This window comes from Sorex fumeus, unplaced genomic scaffold, assembly GCF_029834395.1.
Source record: "Sorex fumeus unplaced genomic scaffold, SorFum_2.1 ptg000061l, whole genome shotgun sequence".
In the NCBI taxonomy this organism is placed as follows: domain Eukaryota; kingdom Metazoa; phylum Chordata; class Mammalia; order Eulipotyphla; family Soricidae; genus Sorex; species Sorex fumeus.
In genome coordinates, this window is record NW_026606118.1 from 51,285,655 (window position 1) to 51,295,628 (window position 9,974).

Genomic DNA, 9,974 nt, shown 5'->3' on the forward strand with positions numbered 1-9,974 from the left:
ATAGTCTACTTTCAGCGTGCTTCTCCCATCCTGGGAGGATCCTCCTAACACCATTTATTTGATTCTCCCTTCTCTATCTGAAGCTGCCTTTTCCCTTAGCGTGTGTGGCTGGCCTACAAGCCATGGAGTAAACCTCCTGGTACTTACCTCAGCTATTCTTGGGTGTTAGTCTCCTATTTTGTTACTTTATGTTCCCCAGATGAATGCAATCTTTCTATATCTGTCCCTCTCTTTCTGACTCATTTCATTTAGCATGATATTTTCCATGTAGTACCACTTATATGTAAATTTCATGACTTCATCTTTTCTAACAGCTACATAGTACTCCATTGTGTAGATGTACCAAAGTTTCTTTTACCAGTCATCTGTTCTCGGGCACTCAGGTTTTTTCCAGATTCTGGCTATTGTAAACAGTGCTGCAATGAACAAACAAGTGCAGATGTCAATTTGATTATACTTTTTTTTGCCTCTCTGCGATATATTCCCAGGAGGTATATATTGCTGGGTCAAATGGGAGCTCAATTTCTAATTTTTTGAGAATCGTCCATACTGTTTTCCAAAAGGGCTGAACCAGTTGGCATTCCCACCAGCAGTGAGGGAGGATCCCTTTCTCATCACATCCGTGCCAGCACCGGTCGCTTTTGTTCTTTGGGATGTGGGCCAGTGTCTGTGGTGTGAGATGATATCTCATTGTGGTTTTGATCTGTGTCTCCCTGATGATTAATGATGTAGAGCATTTTCTCATGTGCCTTTTTGCCATTTGGATTTCTTCTTTGAGAAAGTTTCTGTTCATTTTGTCGTCCCATTTTTTGATAAGGTTGGATTTATTATTCTTGTGGAGTTCAACCAGTACTGTGTATATCCTTGATATCAACCCCTTGTCTGATGTGTATTCGGTGAATATCCTTTCCCATTCTGTAGACTGTGTTTGTTCTTTGGTCACTGTTTCTTTTGAGGTGCAGAAGCTTCTTAGTTTAAGATAGTCCCATTTGTCTATCTTGAAATTATTCCTGACTCTGCACTCAGGAATTACTCCTGGCGGTGCTCAGCATATGGGATGCTGATTATTGAACCTGGGTTGGCCACGTGCAAGGCAAACACCTGACCCACTGTGCTATCGCTCCAGCCCCTAGAAATTTGTTTTGACTGTACTGTATAATTATTCATGAAAGCTTGGAAGATGAACCATACTATTTATATTGAACATCATTAGATTTATGCAATACCTAATAATTCAAATCTCTTAGGACATAGTTTAGTAGATAGTCATTAAATTACATAGTTTAAATGGAAATCTGCAACTTGTTTTTAGACTTTAGACTTTAAAGAAAAATAAGAATTTATTTGCTAGAGCTAGTGATTAAATTGGTAGAGTAAAACATAGGCCCTAAATTTTGGTCTCTTAATACTTAATTTCCCTCTTACTAGTATTTGCTCGAGCGGGCCCAGTAACGTCTCCATTGGAGACTTTGTTGTTACTGTGTCTGGCATATCGAATACTCTCGGTAGCTTGCTGGGCTCTCCGAGAGGGGCGGAGGAATCGAACTCGGGTCGGCCATGTTGGCCGCGTGTAAGGCGAATGCCCTACCCGCTGTGCTATCGCTCCAGCCCTTACTAGTATTACTAATTTAAAATTAACATGTTCTTTTATAACATGCATTATAATATAAAATTGAAGCAATGTAAAAGCCTTAACAAGATAAATAAATTTAGGTGTATTATACATTGGAAGAAAGTGGCAGTACAACTTAATATTGAATAAAAGAATAGGTACATATCACCTAGAGCAATTTTTTTTCTGTGCAGTGAATCAGAAGCAGCAGTTTTTATTAGTTCTCAAAATAAAATTGAGCTAACAACTTTCATGTCAAGTAAGGCAGGAGATTCTACCTACCATATATATGTATTATATGTAGCACTATCGTCCCATTATTCATCGATTTTCTCAAGCAGGCACCAGTAATGTCTCCATTGTGAGACTTGTTGTTACTGGTTTTGGCATATAGAATATGCCATGGGAAGCTTGCCAGGCTCTGCCTTGTGGGTGGGATACTCTCGTTAGCTTGCTGGGCTCTCTGAGAGGGATGGAGGAATTGAACCCGGGTCAGCCACATGCAAGGCAGACACCCTACCTGCTGTGCTATCGCTCCAGCCATGTATATATATCATAGTCATATATATGTGAATATATATATACTTATATACTTATATTTATATCCTTTGGTTACTTAAAACGCAGATGAGGAAGTATGGGAAAACTGATGGTTGGCACTGCTGGTGGGATTGGTATATAAATATTGTATGCTAAAACCCAACTGTTGATAACTTTGTATATCACAGTTCTTTTTAAAAAATTAGAATATAGATGTTTTGTTAAGATATTGAGACTTTCAGTGTTATCATTTCTAGTACCATAGAAAATTTAGTCCTGAATGAATTTGTTTAGTTTTGAATATAATTGGGGGGAAACAGAATTGCTGTGGGCCATTCATTCCCATGTTCATTATGATTTATATTTTTCAGGCATAACGTTTTAAATGACTTCTATCATCAGTGCCTGCACAGTAGCACTGTCCTCCCATTGTTCATCAATTTGCTTGAGCGGGCACCAGTAATGTCTCCATTGTGAGACTTGTTGTTATTGTTTTTGGCATGTCAGATACACCACGGAGAGATTGCCAGGCTCTCCCATATGGGCGGGATACTCTCGGTAGCTTGTTGGGCTTTCTGAGAGGGACAGAGGAATCAAACCCAGGTCTGCCGTGTACAAGGGAAACTCCCTTCCCACTGTGCTATCGCTCTGGCATTAACTATCATTAATAGACAACTCACATGACATTTACTTCTGACCCTGCCAAATAATAGTTTACATTATAAACAATTTTCCATCTTGTTGTCTACGAATCTTTATTCTTATGAATTTGTGTAAATGATTAAAAGTAGTTTAATTCACTAACACATTTTATATAGAAAACAAAAAATTCTAAGCCATATACATGCCTGATATACATGCTATACATTCAGTTACTGAAGCCTCTGATCCAATTAGCTTGTTTCTAAATAGTATCAATACAAAAGATAGTAAAAGCACAAATTTAAGTCAAAAGAGAACTTTAGAAATAGTTACTTGAAAAATAACAGAACGTGAATTAAGCAGACTCTCCAAACTATTTTAAGTCACAAATTCCTAATTCTGACCACTGAAGACTACATGAGGACAAACATCTTGTTCACATTATTTTAGCTAATTAATCACACCCAAAGAGATGGTAATAGCAATGTCCCCAGTTTCTTAATTTAGTTGTTCATTTTATTATGAGCTATGATTGTGAGACTAAAACTTACAAGCTGACTTGCAAATGGATCTTTAGTAGGCTTCTAAAATAGTTACATATTTAGAAGTTCATTTCTAGGTAAATAGATATGTATCATACACACACACACACACACACACACACATATATATATATATATATGAGTGTAATAAGGAAGGAGAAGGAAAGGGCTAATGATTGTATCTGAGGTAGTAAAGGAGAAACCAGATTCATAAAAAAATGCTGCACTACTGAGAAAGTAAATCTACTTTTACAGAACATGGGTTTTTTTCTGTAAGTAAACTTTTTGGATACAACAAAATAAATTCTAACTTACTTCACAAATCTCAAATCTGGTAATGAAAACTAACACATTTTCAAGGGATTTTAATTCTAATAACCAATTGAGAAGGTCACATGAGAAACTACCTTGTCAGGAAGTCATAGTCATGTGTTTTGTTTTGCATGCTTTTGAAAAACAGTTTGTGGTATGATTGGCAAAACTTTGCAATTGATCAGCTTTTCTTCACTTTGGCACAGCTTGACTAGGTAAGAAAACACCACCACATATTAGGAATCTCAGGTCAAGGAAGGACTTAACTGAATTTTGATTTTTTTTTCTTTTTCAGTTTCATTTTAAAATCTATGGTTCCCAGCTGTCTGTGTTAATCTGTTTAAGAAATGTGAGTTCTGATGTACCCTTCTGTGGAATCTGCTCCTTGATTTCCTGAGCTGTTTTCCTGCTCCATTTGAGCTAAGATATGATTGCTTCTTGAAAGTCGGAGGGTTTCTATTTTCTTCTGTTCATACTTCAGTTGGGTCTTTAAAGCATCGTTGTCTGCTTTCAGAGTATTTATTTTCTGTTCCAGCTCTGGTAGGTTGGGAGTCTGAAGTGACAGAGCTCCTCCTTTGATTTTATGAAGGAATCTTTATTTTCCCACGAAAGCCCACTTTCTGATCAAGACTGGGCTAGGGCATGGACATATGGAACCGGGAACCACATCGAGCGTACCTTGGGTTGTCTTCCTCGGGGATGACAGCACAAAAGGACAGGCAGAGCCCTCACTTCCGAACCAGAGCAGGGATTCTGTCTGTGTGGCCTTGGGGGCAACAGTCCTCCTCAGCCGAACAGAGATCTTCTGTGAGAACACACCCATGAGCATGATGGTCCAGTCTTTACTCTCCTCACTGTGTTCCACAGTTTCCCCGTTGTGGAATGTAAAAGATCCTCCTTCCTCAGGCGCATGGAGCAGGTCCCTGGCTCCTAGTGAGCATAGGTTGGGTGTTGGTCCCCCAGCGGTGCTATGCTCCGTGAGAGCTGTTGCATTCTTGGATGGCTTCTTGCACTCAAACACAACCAGGTCTTTGCATTGTTTGTGGCAGTTCATCCCACAATCTTTACATTGATATCCTTGTTTGATGACTCCTCAGAGAAATCCAGTGTCACAGAAAGTGGGCTTTAGGTGGTCTCTTGGAAGTTCTGAGGAAAGCCCAGGCCCAGCTTTGAGTAGATTGAGATGGCCTTTATGAAGCAGGCTGTGATCTCATCTCTGTTAATGAGTCCTTCCCTGTCTTTGTCCATTAGGCAGAAGGATAATGGGAAACTTGCAGCAATCTTTTCAAACTCTTCTTGAGAAATCCATTCTGGTCATGATCATAGTTCTTGAAGACGGAATACATCATCCTCTGAAAGTATTTGCTTATGTTCTTTGGGTCAGGTTCAGGAGATACTCCAGAGGCCCAATCTACCACTACTGGCGGCTTTGAAGGTGTTAGTGAAGGGGCCCTGTGGTTCCTAGGCTCCCTGTCATAAACTTCATAGATTTCATCTTCCCTGTAGTAGAGATCTAGGGAGAGCATCAGCAGGTGCACAGATCTCCTTGTTGGTCCCCAGGGGCAGGGCCACCTTCTGCAGCTGCACCAGCTCGTTGATGTGGTTGTTACAGGGCTAGCAGCTTGTGGACGTTCACCTTCCATCCTCCAGGTAGTCTGGCATGGCTTCATACAGTTAGATGAGGTCCTTAAGGTGCACCCCTAGGATGGGAATCTTGAAGTGGGTGCACTCTCCATAGGCACAGCGGTAGTTGTCATAGTTTCTACAGGAAGATAGCAGCTCAGTCATCTCCCCCAGAACCCCCAGGCCTCTATCATTACACTAAAATATTTCCTTACAGTGCTGGATTTGCCATATCAAGAAGGCAGGACAGTGTTTTTAACTTTCCTCAAGAGTTTTCTCCGTGCTCTGTGTTATGCTATTACCGGTCTGCTAGTTTAGTTACAAAAGTCATTTCAACTTGCTAAGAAAGCATAACAAAACTACTCTCAGGGTAATGGTTTAAACTAAAGAATTATATCAAGGCAATATTTTTAATGAATTCTGCTTTACACCCTTATAATATTTTGGTGATATTGTTCCCAACTTGATGAAATTCACACACTCTCTACTATTTTTTTAATAAATGTGTCAGTGGATACAATATAGTATAATAAGTATCCTAAAACATAGGATGATATTTTTCCTTAAAATGAGGGCCATTTTTTAATTAGAAAAAATAATGCAATGGTATATTATTCTTGAATATAAAAAGTTGATTAGAAAATATAGGCAGGATAATTTTAAGGATCTGCTGTATTAAATTTTCAAACAAGTTTTAATCTTTAACCTTGAAATTACTAATCAGAAAAGCGATCTTCTTTCAACGGGTACAATGACATACTTAATATAATTTCTACCATCATATTTTATAAATTTATTACTTAAAATTTACATGCAGTTTCTCATTTTATTTTCAACAGTCCGGAGGAAAGTTATCTCCTGTTTTGCTTAAAAATCAATGATTTGTGCAAATCATAATATAATGATTATTGCACACTACTTATTCTAATGTATTTTATTATTCTCTCATATGACTATGGTAGTATGTGAATCTCACAAAGAATTGCAACTATATATATGCAGCTCCATTATACCATCTGACTCATTTCAAACTCCTTCAAGATCATAATTCAGTTCTAAGTCTTAATGGTTATTAAACATATTGCTGATTAGATATAGAGCACATGCATGGACAAGAGATCATATAGAAGTAAAGGAAAAATAATCTTTGTATGCATATATCTGTGTATACATATCTCTACCATAGATAGGTAAATAGATGTATACATACATCATATAAACACATTCTGACATGCACAGATTGCAATATAGTCAATTCAATCATGAGTGAAATAATATTTAGAGAGATATCTTAGTAGCATGAAATGGTGGACTAGTGACATCCACTTGAATAGTGACATCCACTTGTATTAAAATAATAAGATTTTATTAAAAGTGCAGTTTCCTAAACTCTATTTCACACTGACCAAATTAGAATGTATGTGAGTAGGATATTATAATTTAATTTGTAACAAACCCTACAGAGAATTTTAATGTTATATTTAAGAAACACTATTATTCATACTTTAAAAAGAATAACCATTCTCTAAGAATCACAATGAAATTATAAATATCCTTTTTAAAATTATTTTCTGTTAGTAACTGGTAAAATAGCTAAAAGCTTAGAATCCACAAGAATAGAAGAGCCTTCAGGTTTAAATGTGATTGTCCCTTTCTACCAAGTTGATTTTAGAAGTGAACTCATCATGTCCCTTTTTTTTAAAAAAAAGTCACCACTGTAATATTTGTTGTTAACATTTTAAAAATATTTTATTTCCACCTTGGTAACTGGAAACCTTTTCTCTTTCCCATTATGGTACCAATAATAAGGAAAGTTACATCTATAAATATGAATAGATTATTCTAAAGTAGCTTCTATATACATTCTAAATGATAGAATTATTAAATAGAACTGAGACTGAAATTTCATAAATTTAAACACATGATGGGTAGATGTTCAGTCATATAATATTTCTAATTTAACTCTAAATTAATGAAAGTACGGGAGATACAAGGACACAATAGCATGTAAGTAGTATATGAGTTAACATAATGACATCACATAAGTAATGAAAACTTTTAAAAGTTTTTAGTTAGAGGTTAAGACAGAAGAGGTTTTATAAATTGAGAAACAGGAAGGTTTTCTGTATTCTGAATCTAATATGGAGATACGTTTGGATTTGGTGTGTAGTAAGGAAGAAATGTGAGAAACAGGTAGAATATTTCAGAGTTAGAAATTCCTTATTCTGGGTGTCAAAGGTGGGAGTGAAGGGTTTGGGACTTTAGTGGTGGTACATGGGACTTACTCCTGGCTCTGTTCTCAGGGATCACTCCTGGCAGTGCTCTGGGAACCATATGCAGTGCCAATAATGGTACCTCAATCAGTGGCATGCAATCAGACAAATGCCTTACCTCTGTACTGCCTCTTACTCAGAGCCTTAGCAAGCCCCCTCCCTCCTTTTTTTAAATTGTTTTGGATTTTTTTCTCTTTCTATTGAAGTGACATTGAATTATAGAATCATGTTTCAGGTGTTTGTAATCAAAACTCATTGAACCAGTGAACTAGTACATGTGTAGGGTCTTCCCTTTCATGCAGTCAATGTGGTTCAATCCCTGGCAAAATACATAAGTGTCCTGAGCCCCTCCAAGAGTGATTCCTGAGTGCAGAGCCAAAGTAAGCCTTGAGCACCAAAAACAAACCAAAAAGTAAAAATAAACTAAATGAGAACCATTGTGCATCTATACTACCTAAAATGAGGAAGATCTTCTAATTTGAGTGAAATTACACATCACTTTTACAATTTTCCTTAAATACATAATACCCTCAATACAATATTTGGGATGGAGGCTACTAGGAGAGAGCATGGTAAAAATAATAACATTTTATGGTCCTGTTCTATTTTCCCATAGATTTATTAGCATTTTAAATAATAACGTCCTCCTTATGGAGAAAAAAAAAGTAAGAAGAAGAATACATAATGCATCATCCAGAGAGCATCATATCTGAATGGTTATCTTCATACAAAGTCCAACAGAGGATAGGGCTCATGTTCCCATGCCCCATGTCAGTATAGGCTCAGATCTTTATTCATTGGATCGTAGATTGTAAATGGGCATCTGATGGTTATACTATGAGAGACTGTAGAAACCACCTATCATATTTTTATATTCATGTATTCATAAACATCCCTTAAACTCAACTGACTTAGATGTCTATAGAACTCCAATAAATGACATTGCAGTGTTTTTATTTTATAGATTCTGGGTAAGTGTGTTTCACTGAAATGTTCTTGGGGGGGAGCGGGTTGAGTTTCCCTCCCCACCCCGAGCAGAGCCCCGGCATCCAAAGACCTCCAGAACCAGCCACAACCGTGCTGAGACCACTCTCCACATGCATGAAGGTACTGGCAGAGGAACAAAGGCATGCGGGTCCCGTGGCTAAGATCTCCAAGCCTGCTCAGATCGGGGCTGAGCATCCTCCACCCAGATCCTCCATCTTCCAGTAGGTGGGGGTCACACCCAACTGCCCCCGCCCCCCCCCCCGGCTGTGTAATCCCATCAACGGCCAAGACCCAGAGACTATAAAACCCAGCTCCCTGATGCACATGGCGCATTTGCGGCCGCGCAACATCTTATTATCTCATTCTTCCTTTGGACAACCTTGCAGGCTACCGACTGTAACCTGCCCACACAGCAGAGTCTGGCAAACTCCCTGTGGCCTTACCCAATATGCCAAATACCAGTAACAATGATGGGTCTCATTTTCCTAACCCTGAAAGAGCCTTGAATGTGGCACTTTTTAGAATCTCAGGGCTAGGACTAAGGAGACTTACTGGTGCCTGCTCAAGGCAATCGACGAACAACAGGATGATCGTGAGCGTGATTCATTAAAAAAATTAATTAAAAATTTTAATTGATTCACCATGAGATATACAGTTACAAAGCTCTTCATGGTTGGGTTTCAATCATACAATGTTCCAACACCCATCCCTCCATCAGTGTACATTTCTCACCACCAAGGTCCTCAGTTTCCCTCTCTTCCCCTCCCCCTCCACACCACCTGCTTTCTAAACAATTTCCTTCTTCGATCTTGCTTTCAGTATCCTGTTTGTATGCTTAATTAGTGTGTGTGTGTGTGTGTGTGTGTTTAATTGAGTCACTGTGAGATAGACTTACAAAGTTACTCACGATTGGGTTTTAGTCATACAGCATTCCAACACCCATCCCTCCACCAGTGTACATTTTCCATCATCATTATCCCAAGTTTCCCTCCCATCACCCTCCTCCAGTCTGTCTTTATGGCAGGCACTTTCCTCCTTCTCTTCCTCTCTCTCTCTCTCTCTCTCTCTCTCTCTCTCTCTCTCTCTCTCACCTTTTGAGCATTATGGTTTGCAATACAGATGCTTAGAGGTAATCCTGTTTGTTCCTTTACCTATTTTCAGCATGTATTTATCCCTGGATCCCAAAATCACATAGCAGAAATGCTATCTGCCATTCTATGTTCATTGCAGCACTATTCACAATAGCCAGAATCTGGAAACAACCTGAGTAAGAAATCATGAAAGGTTAAAGAAACTAAGGCACATTTATACAATGGGATACTATGTAGCTGTTAGCAAAATGGAGCCATAACATTTGCTTATAAATGGCTGGACATGCTGAGTGAAATGAGTTGGAAGGGGAGGGATAGATATAGAAAGATTGGACTTTTTTGTGTTTTGGAG

At 38.3% G+C, this 9,974-nt stretch overlaps 1 pseudogene; it reads right to left on the reverse strand.

The window, feature by feature from the left end:
• Positions 1-3,463: 3,463 nt before the first annotated feature.
• LOC130034389 (RAS guanyl-releasing protein 1-like) lies at positions 3,464-5,602 on the reverse strand (annotated as a pseudogene).
• Between the last annotated feature and the right edge of the window lie 4,372 nt (positions 5,603-9,974).